The following is a 21441-nucleotide window of genomic DNA, read 5'->3' as shown; positions in this document are numbered from 1 at the left end:
GAGAATGGTTTTTAAAAAATGTGTTTTTCTCTTTTTACCATAGTTCAGATCCAAAAAAAATTTTTTTTTTAAAGATTTTATTTATTTGACAGACAGAGATCACAAGTAGGCAGAGAAGCAGACAAAGAGAGGAAGATGCAGGCTCCCTGCTGCCGCTGAGCAGAGACCCCGATGCGGGGCTCGATCCCAAGACCCTGGGACCATGACCTGAGCTGAAGGCAGAGGCTTTAACCCACTGAGCCACCCAGGTGCCCCTCAGATTCAAAAATTCTGATGGCAAAGGATGAGATTAACGATTGGCTTCTCCCAAATAATAGCACAACTTAACTGGTAGAATCAGAATTGAAATTAATAATTTCATAGTCTTACCCGGTCTGTTGGTTTCCTCACTAAACAAAAAGAAAACTGAATATGAAAAAAAAAATTGAGTTTTGTCATATATGGAATCTGTAGCCTTCAGGCAATACATAGAAGCAAGATACTTTTGTCTGATCTATTTTGGGGGCAATTGATGATGTAAACTATTTAATCTTAAGTAGTTTATCTTAATTAATAGTTAATCCTAAATTAAACTAATCTTAAATTCTAAGGCAAGGGTGATTATTCATCTCTGGAAAAAGAATGCTGTTTTTTTTTTCTGTTTTTGTGTTTCTGAGACTTAGGATGTATAATTATATTTATTAAGGTATTGGTGAAACAGGGAAAAGTTTGAAAAGATAACTTAGGAATTCTCTTGTATTTATTTTTATTTTTATTTATTTATTTATTTTTTTAAGATTTTATTTATTTATCAGAGAGAGAGAGGGAGAGAGCGAGCATAGGCAGACAGAATGGCAGGCAGAGGCAGAGGGAGAAGCAGGCTCCCTGCTGAGCAAGGAGCAGAATGTGGGACTCGATCCCAGGATGCTGGGATCATGACCCGAGCCGAAGGCAGCTGCTTAACCAACTGAGCCACCCAGGCGTCCCAATTTTTATTTTGTTTTTTAAGATTTTATTTATTTATTTGACAGAGAGAGATCACAAGTAGGCAGAGAGAGAGGAGGAAGCAAGCTCCCTGTTGAACAGAGAGTCTGATGTGGGGCTCGATCCCAGGACCCTGAGACCATGACCTGAGCCGAAGACAGCGGCTTAACCCACTGAGCCACCCGGGCGCCCTTGTGTTTATTTTTAATTAAGGCACTACCCCAAGAGAGCAGAGGAACAAAATAAAACCAGAAAAACTTGGGAGTTTTTAATGGCCCTAAAGTGAACTAATAGGAGACTAGTATGTATGTATGTATGTATGTATGTATGTATGTATGTATTTTTCAAGAGGGTCTGTACAAGCCGGGGTTGCAGGGAGAGGGGCAGAGGGAGAGGGAAAGAGAATCCTAAGTGGTCTCCACACTCATCATAGAGCCTGATATGGGGCTCAAGCTCACGATCCTGAGGTCATGACCTGAGGCAAAATCAAGAGTTGGACACTAAACCAACTGAGCCACCCAGGTGCTCCCAGAGACTGTCTTAAACCAGGGAAGTCAGCTTCCCATTTCTATACACTGTTTCTTTGTCTAGAAGCAGGGACAATTTTAGTAACCGGTTGAATAAATTATTTTTATAAGTCATGGATAGTGAGATCATTTATTCAGTGGCAAACCTTTTAGAAAGAAGGTATTAATGTATTCACTTTTCTGAAACCTCATTAACTTGCTCTGAGGCCAAAATTACTCCGTATTTATATTTTAAAATGAGCATTGGCTAAGTTTTTTTTTAAGATTTTATTTTAAGCAATCTCGACATCCAACTTAGGGCTCCTACAACCCTGAGACCAAGTCACACACCTCACTGGCTGAGCCAGTTAGGTGCCCCTCCTTGTGTAATTGTTAATTTAGAGATAAAGTTTAGAAATTGAAGTTCTAGCTAAAGGTTTTTAATAAGTTACTTAATGAGATAAAATAGTCTAAGATATCTTAGTATGTCCTAAATTTTATTTTTATTTTAAAATCTGTCGTGGATCACCTAGGTTAGTTTGTGTATATGCATCTGAATTCCTTACCTTAATGCCATAATTAGCTATCAGCACCATAGCATTGTAAGATTTTTTTTTTAATATTTTGTTTTTACTTATTTATTTGACAGAGATCACAAGTAGGCAGAGAGGCAGGCAGAGAGAGAGAGAAGAAAGCAGGCTCCCTGCGGAGCAGAGAGCCGGATGCGGGGCTCGATCCCAGGACCCTGGGATCATGACCTGAGCCGAAGGCAGAGGCTTTAACCCACTGAGCCAGGCAGGTGCCCCACATTGTAAGATTCTTAACCACACAAATGACTCACAGTAGACATATACAAGTATACCATACTATTTACAACTGAAGTGGATATTTTAAATGAGTTGTAGAGTGTTTCATTTTGTGGATTTTATTTAGTACATGTTACGAAAAGGCAAGTCTCATTTAAATGCTTGAAGTTTTTTTCCCTTGCATAATGTGGTAAAAATAAGGAACATAGAGAATATAGGTAAATGTCCTAAAAAAAAAATTCCTTGGCCCCAGAAGCAAGATTTTGAGAGCAAGAGAGCAATCCCAAATTGACTTTCTACTATCCACCCCACCCCATCTCTTTTTCCCTTTTGAAATTGAAACAAAAATATGTTTTCTGTCATTAGGTATCATCTCTTGCTTCTGAATAGGTTATGAATTGGGTATGTTCTAATGTAGAGAGCATTTGCCCAGTCAAGTTCTGTAATGTGGGTTATTTAGTAAGATTTCTCTTGGAGAATGAACTTTTCCAAAGCTTATTGTGGCTCACTTAAATTATTTATTCTGTACTCTTTCTGTGATCTGTGAGGTATTTCATTTGTATCAGATGTTGGAATTTAATATATTATCTTCAACACAGCAGACTTGCCTCTAGTCCTTATCTTCTCTGTTTCTGATGTAGACTAAAGATTCAAAGACCTTTAGTCAAAGCCCTGTATTTTAAACATTACATTTCCCAATATTCTCCTGAAGAATAATAATTGTGATTATCAAAATGTTAAAAGATAGTGTTGAAGATCTGAGTGTATTCAGAAGAATTATGGTAGTGTAGTCCTGGACCTCTTTTGTACTTGCTCCTTCCTTCCTTCCTTCCTTTCCTTTCCTTCCTTCCTTAAGATTTTATTTGAGAGAAAGCACAAGTGAGCACATGAGCATAAGCAGGGGGAATCGGCAGAAGGAGATGAAGAAGTAGACTCCCCACTGAACAGGGAGCCCAGTGAGGGACTCAGTCCCAGGACCCTGGGATCATTACCTGAGCCCAAGGCAGAAGCTTAACCAACTGAGCCACGCAGGCACCATTTTGCACTGCATTATACTACCTGTTTACAGGTGGCTGTTAGGTGATTTGAGATAACAAACCCAGATGAATGCAGGACATTTAGATTGAATTGTCAATCATTGATCTTATTATTAAGTTGGCCAGTTGGCCACAAGTAATATTTATTTTGACAGAATGAATCAATTTGAGTTTGATGTGATGAGAAAAGTGCATTGACTGCCCGTGGTGGACTAAAAACATTTCCCAAGTGATTGAGAAAAGTGTTATTAGGTGACTAATAGCCTTGGTTTGTTTGCATATTTAAAGATAACTGCATCTGAACAGTTGTATTTAAATATAAAGGTTCTTGGAGACTTAAAACGTGAGTGAAGAAAAGAACTATTTAATCCTCTGATGTTTACTTAGAAACAACCTAAATGAAGTTCAAAATAGATACCACGCCTGGATATGTATATGGATGTTAGATTGAGAGATTAGGGTGAGGGGCAGGCAGAAATTCTACACACACTTATTTGTGCTAAGTAAACTTGATGAAGCCATTTAAAGACTGTTCTTTCCATTGGGATAAGATTTTTCTACCATATTTTCCTAAATTAATTTATGCCTTGGGGGACCTGGGTGGCTCAGTGGGTTAAGTCTCTCTACCTTCGGCTCAGGTCGTGATCTCAGGGTCCTGGGATCGAACCCCGCATCAGTTTCTCTGCTCAGTGGGGAGCCTGTTTCCCCCTCTCTCTCCACCTGCCTCTCTGGTTACTTGTGATTTCTGTCAAATAAATAAATAAAATCTTTAAAAAAATTTATGCCTTTATTCCAATTTATCCTAATGTAATTCAACTCTTTAAACTGAAGTTGCCTTCCTGTAGCTAAGAATCTATATAACTACAAACTTTTAAGTTGAGGTTTAAAAAGAAAACCTCTTTTTATTTATTTCTTTCCCTTATTTTTGGGATTGATTTATTTATTTTAGAGTTAAGGCAGTACAAAGTTAACATTCTTCTAGAAGTATACTATAACAATATTATTATAGATAATATTTATTATAGCTTACAGTGAGCACTCATAGGTGCTTTATATGTTTTGTCTTACTTATTCCTACGTATATAATAAATACTCATCCTCATTTATAGATAGGAAATCTAGGCTTACAAGAGTCAAATCAGTCCAGCTAGTACCTTGAAGAACGTAAATCTGATCCCAGTTCTTTCCAAAGTCTATGCTGCAGAACCAGTCCTATAGACTATATAGTAATGAGTGCTTAGAAATAGTTGGGAATGTCCTTTGTTTCAGTTACTGGAGATGAACGTTCTTTACCTGAGAAGTAATACATATTTGAGCCATCGACGTACTTTATGAAGTGTTTTAAAACAGTGATTCTCGAAGGATCTGCAGTGGTTCCACTTACCTCCTTTCACTTCTCCCAGTGAACTATTTACTCCCTTTCTTTACTTTCACTTCTCCTTTTGTATGGCAGTATTTCCCCTTCTTCAGAAAGGTAGTATTGTTTTTATGAAATCATATTAGGTATGCAACCAGTTAGAGTTAAAATGTCTCGCTTTTTATTTAGTTTTCCACCTATTCCAACGGAAGCATTGGGAGTTGTGACTTATTTAGGCCATGTGGTGATCATTAGCTCAGTTGGAGTACCATTAAAAGGATCCTCCTGGTCTTTTGTTCTTTGCACTTTGGTTTCAAAATCAAATCATTTTATAATAGAAAATTATGACTTTAAAAAGGCAAAGATATGATCTGAAGATTATGGGTAATTCTTGTAAAATACTGCATCTTTATTAACGTTTATGTTAATCCGTCAGTATTTCCCAAAGTAAGTGTTAATTAAGCATTTCAGTATTTATAGTTTGACATAGTGGTGATTATTGCTATATACTTAGTAGTACCTTGTTCTCTCAACTGTAGATTGATATTTCTAAGAAAGAAAAAATGGGGGAAATTTTTAAAGATTTTATTAGATTATATTATGCACATTAATGATGTTTGTACCCCCTGCCGAAGATTCAGTTTTTAAAATGTTATCAATTGAGTTTTTTCCCAGTTTAGCTATGGATTTCCTTCCTTGAGCTGTACCTTAACCAAATGGCATAGATAAACTCTCCTAAATTTCACCAGACAATCTGTTAATAAAGCAGAGCTGAATTTATTAGAACTTAATACAGAAAGAACACCGCCTTGACAGGAAGAAGTCAAAATTGGGATATTTCAGTGGCCTTGAGGTCTGAGATCAAATGGTTTCAAATGGCCTTCTAAAGAAGGGAACTGATTGTTATTGGACAGATCTGTGATATAATAATTTGGGATTGGTGGACACTTCAATGTAAAGGTCTTAAAGTGATTCTTTTTTTTTTTTGAAGATTTTATTTGTCAGAGAGCAAGCAAGCAGAAGCAGAGGGAGAAGCAGACTCCCCACTGAGGAAGGAGCCTAATGTGGAACTTGATCTAGGACCCTGGAAACATGAACTGAGCCCAACTGAGCCACCCACGTGTCCCAAAGCAATTCTTGACACATAAACATATTCAATAAGGAAGTTATTTGCTCAGACTAGAAGACTCTTGACTCTGATACATTGATCTCCTAGGAATTCCCTGAATCAAATAGTGAAGTTATTAACTGATTTATAGTCTGTCTTTTTTGGGCAGAGATTCCCTGAAATAACAAGCATGTCATGTTGAGCACAGGCGGTCTTTAGTCTTAAGTCATGTAGACAGAGTTGGTCTTAGTTATCAGTGCCTTCTTGTGGTCCTTCTTCAGCCCAGACTGGAGAGTGGAACATTATCACCTAGGGACATGATCAATCCGGATTTAGACCACTGTATTAAAGAATCATGATTGCATATCCAGTTTCTGGTAGTAGTCATTTCATCCACCACATGTATCAGCTTTTCTTGTTTTTGCTGTGGGATGATCATTTGTTTGTTGGATCATCTGATCCATCATTTAAGACTCTGGAGATTATGTATTTGTACACTGCACCTCCAACAAGAGAGAGATTATGATCAGAGTTTGCAGTTTATTTCTAAGCCAGGAGCCTAGTGCCCAAATTAAAACAAGAACAAATCTCATCCATAGTCCACAGAGCCTGTAGATTTATTTATGGGACTGTCAGCCAAATTACTTAATTTCATGATTTCTTTGATTGTCTAGTTCCTATTTCAAGCTGTGAACCCTGGCATATAAGAGTTCCCTAACTCTCTGCTCCACTTATAAAGTGTGTTTTAAGAGGATTGAGGCTAGAGGAAACCATCCAGAATTCCTGTTGAGTAGTTGAGGGTTCAGATCTCACGTTGAGGCCCATTTCTTTCTTGCATTGGTATTTTATGATAAATACTCATAATATAGCATAAAATTTATAAAATTTACCACTTTAAAATGTATAGTTCAGCCCCAATGCCCACATTTTCTCTTTTTGGAGAGAAGTTACCAGTCTCATTTTTTTTTGGAGGAAGAAGGGGGCCAGAGGACCAGGATGGACCCTGACTCAGCATCACTTTGCCATGCTAACGCATACTGGTCCAGTTTGCTGGTGGTAACCAACAGGCTTTTGTAGCACACACATCAGTACCAGTCATTAGGAACTACCCAGTGATGAGTTCTTGACCAGAATATTCCTGTAGGTCTGCTAAATTTTAATGTGTAGTTTTGTTGTCATTCAAAAGAAGTTACATGCCAGATAGAAGAATATTAAGTGGAGGCATTACCAAGTAGATAGAGGATTAGATGTGATAGGGAATCAGAAGATTTACTTATATGTATGATGCACAGGTATTAAACACACACCATCTTTTTCATATGACAGTTTGGCTACAGACTAGCTCCTGAAAATAGTCATTAAGTGTTGTTTCCTAGGTGTGACATGACAGGTTTTAGATTTGGGGTTTTATCTTGGATAAAGTCTCTTTAAATTATGTTCCTTCCTTGAATTGGAATTACAGGAAAATAAAGGAAAAGGTGGAGTTTTCTTTTGAGTTTGGATTTTTATGTTGGGGTACTGGTTTTGTTTCTGATATTTGAACGATTATATTTGTTTTATAGCTGTGTTTTCAAATCTCAAGAGAATGCTCAGATATGCTAAATTTTCCCAGTTCAGTTTTCACACAGATTTGATTTTTTTTCTGTACTTAATAGCATTCATATGGAACCTTAGTCCATTCAGCCAGCAGATGATTGTATGATGTTGCGCAAAAGACTTCCCCATTTTTTTTTAAAGAAGGGGGTTTATTTTTATTCATTCATTCATTCATTCATTCATTCATTTAAAAGATTTTATTTATTCATGAGAGTGAGGCAGAGGGAGAAGCAGACGCAGGTTGTCTGCAGAGGAGAGAGCCTGATGTGGGGCTCAATCCCAGGACCCTGGAATCATTACCTAAGCCAAAGGCTTAAGTGACTGAGGCACCCAGGTACCCATGAATTCCCCATTTCTATTTTTATTTATTTTTATTTTTTAAAAAATTGTATTTATTTGACACACAGAGAGAGATCACAAGTAGGCAGAGAGTTGGGGAAGCAGGCTCCCTGCTGAGCAGAGAGCCTGATGTGGGGCTTGATCCCAGGACCCTGAGATCATGACCTGAGCTGAAGGCAGCGGCTTAACCCACTGAGCCACCCAAGTGCCTGAATTCCCCATTTTTAACTTAAGTGGAAAGGTAGAATGGTACAGGGGTGCATGGGGAAGTGATTTTGGACTTCATAGGTGGTGTTCATTTTGCAGTGCCTCAGACAGTTGTGAGGCGTATGGAAGAAGTCCCCCAAATTTGAAAATGTCTTGGATAAAGTCTCTTTAAATTATGTTCATTCCTTGACCTTCTGACGATTTTGTGAGTTTTAGGACATAATACCCTTTATAGCTTTTGGTCAGGACCACTTATAGGAGTTTCTGTAGGTTCTAATAGCTGTATCTGTCATTATCTTTAACTGGATTCAGGTTTTCTTTTTTACATTTGTCTGTTATATTTATCTTTCTCCATAACTGCTATATTGTTCAGTAGTGATTACTTTTGCCTATTCAGTTTCTTGACGTGACTCTCTTTCAAGGAGAGACTATCTGTGTAAAAATATCTGCTGCTCTGAGACTTTTCATGTCCACTGATGCTGAGGTATGAGATACTGTTCTTCCCCCATTTCAGCATAGCATTTCCCAGGATTCAGATGGTCTTTATCTCTCTCACCTTACCTCATTTCTGTCTTTGTGCCGGCTTCTGCTTCAAAACTTACACATCCTTCAGAGTTGTGCTGTGGCTCTCTTATTCAGATGAAAGTCAAGTCCCTGAATCACAGCTCTTCTCTTTCAGAAGCACTAGTCATCTGCTCTGGGTTATACGGAAAAGGTTCTGCGCATTCTGGCAGCTCAGCGCTGTGTACTTCTCTTTAGACAAGTTAAAGTAAACAGTGCACTAACCACTGGTCGGAATGGAAGAAATGTGATATTTTTAGATACTTGGGTATAGTGCATGAGAAATTATATTTTATTTGGGACTTTTTTTGCATCTGGCAATTTTATATGCATTTTTTGGTTTTATGTTTTCAAACTTACAGAAGTAACATAGTCGGATTGGAGGTACTGAACTACATTGACAGAATCATTCCAGATTTACTGGGTGTAAACTTTAATAATATTGTCAGATGCCTGGAAATTTTCTATTATAGTTTCCCGCCTTGCATTTGGCTATAGTAGCTATTGCTATGACAAATTTGGACCTGTATTTAGCTATTCCAAATTAACTGAGATAGCAAATAAATGAAGAATATAAAGGATGCCATACAAATATAAAGGATGCCATAACAAAATTGATACTCTGTTTCTTAATCATACTATGTCTTTCAAAGAATTTTGTTTGCACCTCTCACTCTAAAACTCCCACATTAAAGTTGACCATACTAGGAAAACTAAACCATAAAATGGTTAATGTGCTTTTCTTAGAACAGAACTACCAATCTAGGACTCTTGAGAGGGCCAGATTGATACTTGACATGTCCCAGAGAGTGGATTTCCCATACTCTGCCCCCATACCGCCACGATCCCTTTGAAATAGACAGTGGAAGAGAAGGAAAATAGAAAAACATGGACTGTGATGAGTGTATTGTCAAACTCCTTCTGTTACCTCAGCCATGAAGATGTATTCCAAATATTTTCATTAGTGTCTCTGTTTAAGCTTAAACTGGAATTATCTTTGACTTTTTTTTTCCATTTGGCACAAAATTCAAAAGGTACAAAAGGGTATGTAGTGAAAATACATTTAGGGATAGTATGAACACATACAATTAAGTATGTATGTCATGTATTTTAAATTCATATTCTTTGCATGAATTGTGGCCTACTAGAAAGCATTATTGTTAATTTTGATGCTTAAATGATTGGATTATTTACAGAGAATGAAAGGCCATACTATCTTATATTTGCAAGGCCCTCTAATTTTCAACGTCCTCATTCTACTTACAACAGCCCCATGAGGTAGGTAAAGCAGGGTTTAATCTATGTTTACAGACATGAAATTTAGAGCTTAAAGAATTATGTGACTTGATCAAGGGTGGTACACAATGAATATGCAGTGCAAGTGGAATCATAACTCAAGTCTTTTGACTCCTAGTCCAGAGTTCTTACTACTGTGTTGGGTCTGAAATACAATGGTATAAGGGGATCTATTACACTGTGTGTGTTTTTAGGAGGTATGAAAAGTACTATGAGTAGCTATTGTAGAAGAATTTTGATACTATATATATATTTTTAAAGATTTTATTTATTTATTTGACAGACAGAGATCACAAATAGGCAGAGAAGCAGGCAGAGAGAGAGGAGGAAGCAGGCTCCCTGCTGAGCAGAGAGCTCGATGTGGGCTCGATCCCAGGACCGTGGGATCATGACTTGAGCCGAAGGCAGAGGCTTTAATCCACTGAGCCACCCAGGCGCCCCTGATACTGTATTTTTATAGTAGCAGTATGGTAGTAGTGTTTTACAGCTTCACGGTTCAGAGGAAGTATGGCCTTTGTGATGAAATTCCTACAAAATAGTTTATTAAAGCAAGCCGCTTTAGACTGAGTGATAATGGTCTTGGTGTCACTCTGGTAACATAGGCTCTAAACTAACTTTATCCAGGAAACTGGGCAATGGAAAACAAGGCCTTTTATCCCATCACAGCTATAGGCCTGCCAGGGCCGGGAGCCATGCTGATTGACTGACCTGTTGAAGATTCTTTCCCTTGAGGCTAGATGGGAATCTGGTCAAGCATTCAGTAGGAATGCCTGACTCTTGTTTCTTTCACCCATAAATTATGTAAAAATGTTCCCACCAGCACTAAACTAGATTCTAGATTTCTAAGTCATCTCCTAGGGAGAAGGAAAAAAAAATGAGTAATGGGAGGTAACTTTTCCCTCTCTGGTGATTCTAGGCTCTCATGAGGAAGGCTTAGTTCTCGAGAAGCTCATTTAAACTGGGAAAAGGAGGCAGAATCTTTATAAGGCCATAATTGTATTTTTATATGCTTGTCATCATAAAACAGTCCCTACATTTCTTGAAATGGGCAGTACCCAATAGAAAGTTGATGAAAAGGTTGAGCTCTTATGTGAGAAATATCTCCAAACATTCTTTTGAGGATGACTTGTCTCCTATGGCTTATAGGTATCTCTATTTTTAATTTATAATAGTAAAACAGAGAAAATGAGGAAAGAGTTCTCAGTATTTCTTATGATAGAGAAATTACATGTTTTTGTAATTAAATTTTTATTTTATTATTTATTTTTTAAAAGGTTTTATTTATTTATTTGTCAGAGAGAGAAAGCATAAGCAGGCAGAATGGCAGGCAGAGGCAGAGAGAGAAGCAGGCTCCCCACTGAGCAAGGAGCCCAACGAGGGACTTGATCCCAGGACCCTGAGATCATGACTTGAGCCGAAGGCAGCGGTTTAACCAACTGAGCCACCAGGCATCCCTGTAATTACATTTTTTAAAAAAGATTTTATTTATTCATTTGACAGAGAGAGAGATCACAAGCAGGCAAAGAGAGAGGGGGAAGCAGGCTTCCTGCTAAGCAGAGAGCCCGATGTGGGGCATGATCTCAGGACCCTGAGATCATGAACTGAGCCAAAGGCAGAGGCTTAACCCACTGAGCCACACAGGCGCCCCTGTAATTACATTTTTTAAATAAATTTTAAGATTTATAAAACCATAGTCTTGTGTGATTATGCCATAATGTGATTATGCAGGTTTTGTTCAATAGCTAGATCACTGTATTCTTATTTGGTATTTGCCGTTTCCTGCTCTGGGCAGAGAAGATGATAAATTATATTCATTTTGAGTGTTTCTGTTCAGTCAGTTTAACTAATTCCAAAGTTTTCTTAAAATCATATGTTAGTTTAACATTTCAAAGTAAATTTGGGGGCATGGCAATTTCATGGATATAGATCATTCCATCACTGAGTGAAGAGTTGCTCAATTTGTTGTTTGTCTTTTGCCAGCCATTGACTTCAGTAATTAGCCAGATTGCTATGTGTTTTCATATTTTCAGGATAGGGATATAACCTCACTGAATATGAGTGGATTAGTACTTGACAGACCTGAAAATCCCTACGAGTATTGGTTTGTATGGGTCAGGTATGCTATCTGAAACAAAGTAGAACTGTGTGCTAATTCCCACTGTAGCATGTGTTTGTCCTTTTACTTTATTAGAATTAAAGGGCATTTGAAGGTATTTTTCATTTTAAAGGTACAGACCGGTCTTAACCTCAACCGAACACCCTTACTGCTCTGCATGTAAGTGAGACTAACCCAGGCCCTAATTTGTCTGCAGGGGTCTTTTTTTTTTTTTTTTTTTTAAGATTTTATTTATTTATTTAAGAGTGCACGCGCACGCGCGCGTGTGTGTGTGTGTGTGTGTGTGTGAGTTGCAGGTGAAGGAGAGGATAGGGACAGAGGGAGAGAGAGAGGCTCTCAAGGAGACTCCCCACTGAGCTTAGAGTCTGACAACACCAGGCTTTGATCTCATGACCCTGAGATAATAACCTGAGCCGTAATCAAGAGTCATACATCCACCTGAGCCACCCAGGCACCCCCTTCTCTGGGGTTTTTAATCTATCTTTTATCCCTTTTAAAGCTCATCATGTTCTTATAGAAGTAACAAGTATACATTATTCTTGATGTTGAGTTTTGGGGCTCGCTTCTCTGACTATGCCTAAAGTAATGTCCCAGTCAGAAGTCTGTACTGACATCTGGGACTAGAATGATGTCAGGGAACCCCTCCATGTCTACCACTGTTTGTGCAGCCAGATAATCCCGGTGCTGGACTGTCAGATTGCCCATGAGGTCCTGAGATTGGTTCCATGTGATTGATACTGCCAGACATGCCCACAAATTTTGTAACACACAGGATGAGACTCTGTATCTTCAGAGGCCTGAAGGCGTTGAGCAAAAATACACTCTTCTGCCCATCCCAGGAGGAATGCTCCTGTGACCTTCATTGTGGATGGAGCACATTGTCAAGTTTGGTTGGAGTTTTGGAAAATCAGTATTTATACTAAGAAACAAAAGCCTCCTAAGAAAGTGATGATGAGGGCACCTGGGTGGCTTAGCTGGTTAAGCATCTCCCTTCAGCTCAGGTCATTATCGGGGTACCAGGGTTGAGCCCCACATTAGACTGTGCTCAGCAGCAAGTCTGCTTCTCCCTCTCCCTCTGCTGCTCCCCCTGCTTGTGCTCTCTCTCCCTTTCTGTTAAATAAATAATTTTTTTAAAAAAGCGATGATAACCAAATGGACTGAAGACATGGGCAAGTTCATTTTTATCACCGCATCTCTGTTGAGGTAGAGGAAGAGATTAAGGCTAGGGAGGTTGTTGACTCATGCACCCAATGCCGAAATGACTGAAAAACAGCCGAAGCGTAAAGTCCTGAGTAAAAGACAGCTGTGAGAGCTGGCTGTACTGGAAGCCAAGAAAGTGAAAATGAGGGGGCTTTGCTTGACAGCCAGTTCAAATGATCAGGATCTTTCTCCGAACCCATATTGGAGGCAGACCTTTAGATCAGGGGGCCAAAGAACTTTTTCGAGACTGCACAGCCTGCCTCCTACCTTTATGCCTCAGCCCACTGATTCTCCTACATCCATCAAGGTCTTTGCATCTGTATGATCTGCTTTCTGGAGATGGATTTTTCTAAATCTTTCTGTATATGGATCTTCTGTAGTATTTTTTGTCTATTTGATGTAAGCTTCTTCAGCTGTGTAGAAACTCTATGAATAGATCAGCGCTTGAGTGTCTCCAGTTTCTAAAGGAACTGTTCTTAATCCTTCTTCAAAACAAAAATGTTTAAAGATTTTTAAAAAATAAGTGGTAGTAACAATATAGTATTTACCAGCTATTACCCCACTCACTTACTGGGGAAGCACACAGGTAAATAACAGTAAGTTAAATCACCACTCTCTGCACTGTGTTTAGCATAACATACTAATTTGGATTATGGGAAACCATTATTGGATCAGCATTGGGATTTAATTAAAATTTGTAGTTATCTCACTGTATATAAGGAAACATCAGATATATAAGCCTAAGAACGGTCACTGTAGGGATTCTCACTTTCTCACTCAGATCTCTTCCCTATGCAGTGAATGTGGCTTTCCGATTCCTCCTGACCGCTAGCATTCTTCTGCCTTGCACAGACCCATCTGCCTCAGCATACGCACAGCGTCACATCACCAAATCACAACCTCCTTTTAAGGCTCAACTCAGATGTGCCTTACCCAATAGACCCCCCTCTGGCTTCCTCTCTGTCATCCAACTTATAATGGTGGGGGGGAGGGGGAGGGGGCTTTTTTCATTCTTAAAGTATCAAGACTGCCCTCCACCCCAAGCTTTGCTCTTTTTGTGATGATTACATATAGATTCATGTTTTATCTACCACACTAGTTAATTTACGTGAGAGCCAACACCTATATCTGTGTCTCATACCCTTTTTAAAAAATCTCCCACTGGACCTTTACTAGAAATCCTTTTTGAAAAGATGGTTGATGGGACACCTGGGTGGCTCAGTTGGTTAAGCCACTGCCTTCGGCTCAGGTCATGATCCCCAAGGTCCTGGGATCGAGTCCCGTATTGGGCTCCTTGCTCAGCAGGGAGCCTGTTTCTCTCGCTGCCTCTGCCTGCCTCTCTGCCTGCTTGTGTGTACTCTCTCTCTCTCTATCTCTGGCAAATAAATAAAATCTTAAAAAAAAAAAAAAAAAGAAAGAAAGAAAAGATGGTTGAATGTTTAAGAATCACACAAAAGCAGAGACCTTTAGTAAATCAGGCAGAGCTTTGTTGGAGGGCACAAAGCCTATGTTGATCACTATCCTTTTGGAAAAACAATACTTAGCAGCATTCCCTGGTTACAAATAAGAAAAGTTAATTCTGATTGAGCCAGAATAATGCATTAAGAGGCTATGAATATGACTGAGGGTTAAGATTCAATTTACAGGGGCGCCTGGGTGGCTCAGTGGGTTAAGCCTCTGCCTTCAGCTCAGGTCTTGATCTCAGGGTCCTGGGATCGAGTACCGCATCGGGCTCTTTGCTTGGCAGGGAGCCTCCTTCCTCCCCTCTCTCTCTGCCTGCCTCTCTGCCTACTTGTGATCTCTCTGTCAAATAAATAAATAAAATCTTAAAAAAAAAAAAAGATTCAATTTACACTTGCTCAGGAAGTTTACCAAGACTAAAAGACTGACTGTTTATCTGTCCATTACCTAACTATTTTATGTTCAGTTTTTTTTTTTCTTTTTTCTTTTTTCTTTTTTTCTGGTGGGCAGGAGGGGCATGGTTTGGGTCAAGTTAATAAATGAATTGCTCATATGATAATAAATGAATTGCTCAGGGAGTTTACTGAGACTAAAATACTGACTTTACCTGTTCATTACCAGCTATTTTATGTTGTTTGCCTTTTTTTTTTTTTTTTCCCAGTGGACAAGAGGGTCATGGTTTGGGTCAAGTTAATAAATGAATTACTCATATGAATGACTAAACTCCCCAAAGAAGATTCTCCTTACTACTACTGTAGGAGAAGGTTTCTAATTACAGGGAGACACCATGTTGTTGCCCAGCCTTCAGATTTTCGCAAGGCCATAAAAGCACAGATACTATTGACATTTTTTGTTTGTTTTCTCCTTGGTGATTAATAAACAGAATCTGCTGTCACTTAATTTAGTGCCAGGTGTGATCTTGTGGGTAGTTCAACTTCAGTCGATCGAACTGTAGAATGTTCCCAATTTTAGACACAATCCAACTCCCAAGCATTTCTTTTTCAAAAACTGGGACAATTTCCAAGTTAGTTTTGTGAGTCCTTTAATTTCTCCTGCCAGACTTATTAACTCAGCCTGTTCACCTTGGGGAAATCATAGTTCAGACTTGTACTTTCTGTAAAAACCATCCTCAAGTGGATGTGATAGTTGATGTAATTGAGAACATTCAGACTCAAGCTTTTCCGTCGTTTATTCTGAAACCTGTTTGTTGTGCTTTGACCAGGAGAGAATGATTGAGATGAAGCACTAGGAAACCATAATCATAATATGCAAATTACCTACCTTAAAAGACATGGAAATCAATAAATACCCCTATTTCTGTATTCCGTATCTCTGATCTTACAGACTCCTGAAGCTACAGAGAATCTCAACGATCTTAGATCACTATTTCTTAATTTTTGGGTGTCTTATGGATCTTTCTGAGATTATGATGACAGCTGTGAATTCTCAGAAAAATATACTTACACACAAAAGTTTGTGTACGCTTTCAAGACAGTTTCACTCCTAAAGTCAGTTCAAGATCCTAGTTGAAGAAACCCCTGTTCTGCCCTCAGGGGTCTGGTGAAGTGATGTGACACACCCAAAGTCACACAGCTTCTGTAGCTGAATATTTCCACGAGTCTTTTGTCCTTTTTCTACCATTGTGTCTTTTAGTTAAAACCCATTTTGAGGGGTGCCTGGGTGGCTCAGTCAGTTAAGCATCTGCCCAGGACTCAGGTCATGATCCCGGGGATCAAGCCCTGTGTTGGGCTCCCTCTCCCCCTGCTTTTGCACTTGCTCTCCTCTCTCTCTCTCTCTCTCTCTCTCTGTGTCACATAGATCAAATAAAGTACTTTTTTTACATACTTTAAAAAATTGTTTTGAATTACAGAGCTTAGAGGAAGGAATACTGGTTTTAAGCCTTAAAATTAACTATTTCATCTTTTGCTTACCCAACAAGATTAAAGTACAGTAATACCCAAAACATTCTCAATCTAAGAAAAAAATATTTATATATTTATTTACTTACTTATTTATTTGAGAGAGAGCACAAGTGGGAAGAGGGGAAAGGGAGAAGCAAATTCCCTTCTCACCAGGGAGTCTGATGCGGGGCTTGATCCTAGGACCCTGGACCATGACCAGAGCTGAAGGCAAGTGCTTAACCAGCTGAGCCACACTCGCGTCCCTACCCAAAATATTTAAGTCATTGATTTAAAAAGGCCAAGTGGGGACGCCTGGGTGGCTCAGTTGGTTGGACGACTGCCTTCGGCTCAGGTCATGATCCCGGAGTCCCGGGATCGAGTCCCGCATCAGGCTCCCAGCTCCATGGGGAGTCTGCTTCGCTCTCTGACCTTCTCCTCGCTCATGCTCTCTCTCACTGTTTCTCTCTCAAATAAATAAATAAAATCTTTAAAAAAATAAAATAAAAAATAAAAAATAAAAAGGCCAAGTGAACTAAGCAAAAGTTTTTTAGAACTTGCTGTGGTTATCGTAGGGCTAATGCAGATTTGTAGTTGATCTAATAACTCCAGCAGCTTTTTCCCTGGGCCGCCTGCATCTAAATTCATCATGGAGCTGTCAGTTTATTCTAGAGCACTTGTTCTGTTTATTCATCCTGTCTGCCTTTCTTTTTCTTGTACCTCCTGAAGGTTCACCCCCTACCCCATCATTGTGCTCAACTTGACCTACTGAGCCTTTTTTGGAGGTATCAAGCAGAAAGCATCACAGTGAGCATTAGTCACCATTTATTATCATTATTTAAACTCCAGTTTTATTGTGTCCTAGAAGTATACTTTGGTCACTTACTTGGTTTCTCCAAATTTCAGTATCTTCCTCTGTAAAATTGGACACAATACCATTTATCTTGCAGTCAGTCCATCATGTAAGAAATTAAGGTAGCACCTAGTTCAGTTAAGTGTCAACTTTTACCTTTTCCTGTACCCTTGACATTCCGTATTGGAGTTAGGCAGGTGTGTCCAAGCACTCAGTGCTTATCTCCTTTAGAGTCTTACTGCCACATGGCACATTCAGTATTATCTGAACTTTTCTAGTTCAGTCCAGCTGTGTTGGGTAAGGTTGTATCACGTTCTCTTCCATGTATTCCTAATAGTTTCTGTATTGATACTAATGTATGCAACTTCAGCAGTTTCTTCTACAACGTTTGGTCATTAAATTAACAGAAAGCTGTTTATTTATGAGGCTTTTCATAAATTTTTCTACTTTGAGTTCCATTGCCAAGTACTTACTTTGTATGAGGAAACACTTGATGTAAGAGACACTTGTTTTTGAAGTCCAGAGTCTACCTTCGAAGTGATGGAGAGCAGCTAATGGTCTACCAAAAGCTCAGCTTCTGATCTGATGCTCCGCAGGCTGGGAACCAGCTCTTTGCTTCTGATTTGAAGCCGTGGGAGTGAGGGGAGGACTCCTCAACTAGTTACCAGGAAGGTTTCAGCACTTAATTCTTTGTCTTGATCATGTTCTTCTTTAGCATTTATTTTTTTTTTAATTTTTTTTTTTAAAGATTTTATTTATTTTTCAGAGACAGAGGGAGAGAGCGCGAGCGAGCACAGGCAGACAGAGAGGCAGGCAGAGGCAGAGGGAGAAGCAGGCTCCCTGCCAAGCAAGGAGCCCGATGTGGGACTCGATCCCAGGACCCTGGGATCTTGACCTGAGCCGAAGGCAGCTGCTTAACCAACTGAGCCACCCAGGCGTCCCAAAGCATTTAAAAAAAAATTACTACACATACCCCTAATATTATATAGCTATTTTAAAATATTAATTAATATTAATTTACTAGGGATGCCTTCTTGACTCAGTCGGTTAAGCATCTGCCTTCGGTTCAGGTCATGATCCCAGGGGCCTGGGACCAAGTCCTGCATCAGGCTCCTTGCTTGGTGGGGATCCTGCTTCTCCCTCTGCCTACTGTTCCCCCCTTTTGTGCTCTCTTTCTCCCTCTGACAAATAAAAAAATAAAATCTTAAATACTAATTATTTTAACATATACACTATAAAAGCATTAAAATATAAATTAAAAGATGAGCTTTAAAAAAAAAGGGATTCTTATTTTTTTTTTTCTTGAGCCCTAGGGATCATCTAACCTGCAACTTCTTTGGAAATCATGCATTGCAGCATCAATCATTTGTCTAATCCTTCAGGCCTATCTCAAGCCCCTATTCTTGCTTAATTGCATGACTTCACCATCTTCTCTCTCCAACTGGATTGTAAACTATCTGAGGTTAGAGACAGTGTCATATCATTCTTCTGTATCCCAAACAATGCCTTGCACAATTTTAGGTACATCATGATTATCCAGTATTTACTTGCTGATTCATTTCTTGGGATCATTTCAGAGTATTCTTTCATGGATATTTAACAAAACTTAAAAAAAAAATCCTCAGCCTTATTCTACCTTAGTAATTCTGGGTTTTATTCCTTATACTATTCATCTTCTAAGAGTAAAGATAATCAAGCCTATCTGCATTTATAGTTCTGCAGAAGTAGATATATACTCTGATGAAGTGATTTGATTGGGACATCACAGGAATGACGCAGTCTGAGAATCAAACCTGTGTCAGCACACACATCTGTTTTCACTCCTTCAGATTGAGTGCTAAACTATAGCATTTTCTCTTTATACTTCCTCTGGAGTTTCTTGGTGGTGGCATTATTTCAGGTTCCTACTGTTTAGGCATACTACTTTATCTTTTATATTTTGCAGATAGGTCTCTGTTCAGTTCCTCTGAACATTACCATGTCCTTTGATTCTAAAGACCTTTTAAATTTCTTTTTTTTTTTTTTTAAGATTTTTATTTACTTATTGGACAGAGAGAGATCACAAGCAGGCAGAGGAGCAGGCAGAGAGAGAAGGGGAAGTAGGCTCCCCACCAAGCAGAGAGCCCGTTGTGGGGCTTGATCCCAGAACCCTGAGATCACGACCTGAGCCAAAGGCAGAGGCTTAACCCACTGAGCCACCCTGGCACCTCCCATTTTAAATTTCTGAAATTAGTTATTTGCAATTACACATAGACATTCTTCATAGCTATTCAGTTCTATGGGTCTCAATGTTTTAATATCATGACCTTGTTTTTATGGCATTCCTACATTGTCATCTCTTTCTGGAAAGAGACATTAAATCTAAAATGAAAAAAATAGACCAGTTTATTATTAATTACAAATTAAGTTGACAAAAGAGACAGAAACTAAATACTGGGTTCCAAATATACAGTTCATTTGTGTCTCCATGGTTCATGTCATTCTTTCATAAAAGGCTGCAGTACTGGGCACCTGGGTGGCTCAGTGGGTTAAGCCTCTGCCTTTAGCTCAGGTCGTGATTTCAGGGTCCTGGGATCGAGGCCCGCATTGGGCTCTCTGCTCGGCAGCGAGTCTGTTTCCCCTCTCTATCTCTGTCTGCCTACTTGTGACCTCTCTCTCTGTCAAATAAATAAATGAAATCTTTAAAAAAAAAAAAAAAAAAAAAGGCTGCAGTACTCTGTACTTCACATAATCCACTAAATGAGATGGTAGTTGTTACCAGTTGCAGCTTAAAGGTCTTAGAATTTTTATTATTTCATTTGCTTGATAGGTATATTGCTCATTTTTTTCTTCCTAACAAACTCTTCAAACATTTCAAGTGCTTATAATGACAAATACTTATTTTTCTTGCCTGTGGCTCTGCAGGGCAGTTGAGATGGCTCTGCTCTGGGCTCCAGGTTAAGTTTAGGTTGGCCCCACCTGTCTCTCCTTCTCCTTGGGCTAGGAGCTACTTGGACTTGTTCTTCTCTTGGAGAATGGCAGGAGTGTGAGAGTAAAAAGCTAAACAGACCAAGCAAGTTTAAAACCTCTTCTATTAGGTCTAGGTAAAATCTCATTGACCAAAGCAAGTCAGGAGCCTAGCCTCCTAACTCTGGAGCAGCCAGAGTTGAACAGCCAGAGGTTGTGTACAGGTACAGGGCAAAGGTTATAGTTTCAGATGCTATCAAAGAGGACTAAAAATGGGGGGAAATAACCCATACTACTACTGTGGGGAAGCAAACCCCTAAAGCAGTCATTAATTCACTAATATAAGTCCTGTGAATTGTAAACATGACAACACTTGCATATTATTTAAATACCTTCTTTTGAAAGTGCTCCAGTGCTCTGAATTTCTTTCCAGAATGCTCTTTTTTTTTTTTTCCCTTAAGTAAGCTCCACACCCAAGGTACACAGAATTCACTTCCTTTGAGCAGGTTGGAATGCTATGGAAACTGAAAGAAAATGTGTCTGTTCTTACAATTATATCTTTTTAAAGGTAAGAGCAACACTAAAGGAGATGTGTATTACAAAGTTATGTAATATTAAACATAATCTAGTCTACTTTTTAAATTGCAGAATAGAAATTTCACTTACTCTCTCGTTCATAGAACCTGGCTTTGCAGAGTATATGTAGTCATGGGAACATATATATAATATCTGTTTTAAAAAAAACTTTCTATTTTAAATTATATACATGCAAGATTATAAACTCCTAAGAGTTACTTGATGTCCTGTGTACCTATCACCTAGCTTTGCCTAGTGGTGACTTGAGATTAGTAAGTATTTGAGAGAGAATGTGAGCAGGAGGAACAGAGGCAGAAGGAGAGAGAATCTCAAGCAAACTCTGTGTTCAGCACTGAGCCTTGTGGGTTGGGCTGGGTCTCACAACACTGAGATTAGCACCTGACCCCAAATCAGCAGTCAGTTGCTTAACCAACTGCACCATCCAGGCACCCTGACATTAGTTTTAAAATCATTGATGGACCTTCTTTGCCTTCTTTAATAAGCCTGGTTATTTTTGTTTGTTTTGGGGGGGGGATTTTTTGTTTTGTTTTGTTTTAGATATCTGTCTTTAAAGAAAAGGACACCTGTATTGTACCTGATTCTTTTTAGCTTTCA

The 21441-nt window shown here is 38.9% G+C and overlaps 1 protein-coding gene and 1 pseudogene across 2 annotated transcripts in view; both read left to right on the top strand.

Moving 5' to 3' along the window:
* The window catches only part of GLG1 (golgi glycoprotein 1), a 159202-nt gene that overhangs the window by 69370 nt on the left and 68391 nt on the right, over positions 1-21441 (top strand). The window lies entirely within an intron of this gene.
* On the top strand, positions 12287-14349 carry LOC116579940 (annotated as a pseudogene).

Source organism: Mustela erminea, chromosome 19, assembly GCF_009829155.1.
Source record: "Mustela erminea isolate mMusErm1 chromosome 19, mMusErm1.Pri, whole genome shotgun sequence".
Taxonomy (NCBI): domain Eukaryota; kingdom Metazoa; phylum Chordata; class Mammalia; order Carnivora; family Mustelidae; genus Mustela; species Mustela erminea.
This window is presented reverse-complemented; position numbering and strand designations above follow the sequence as displayed.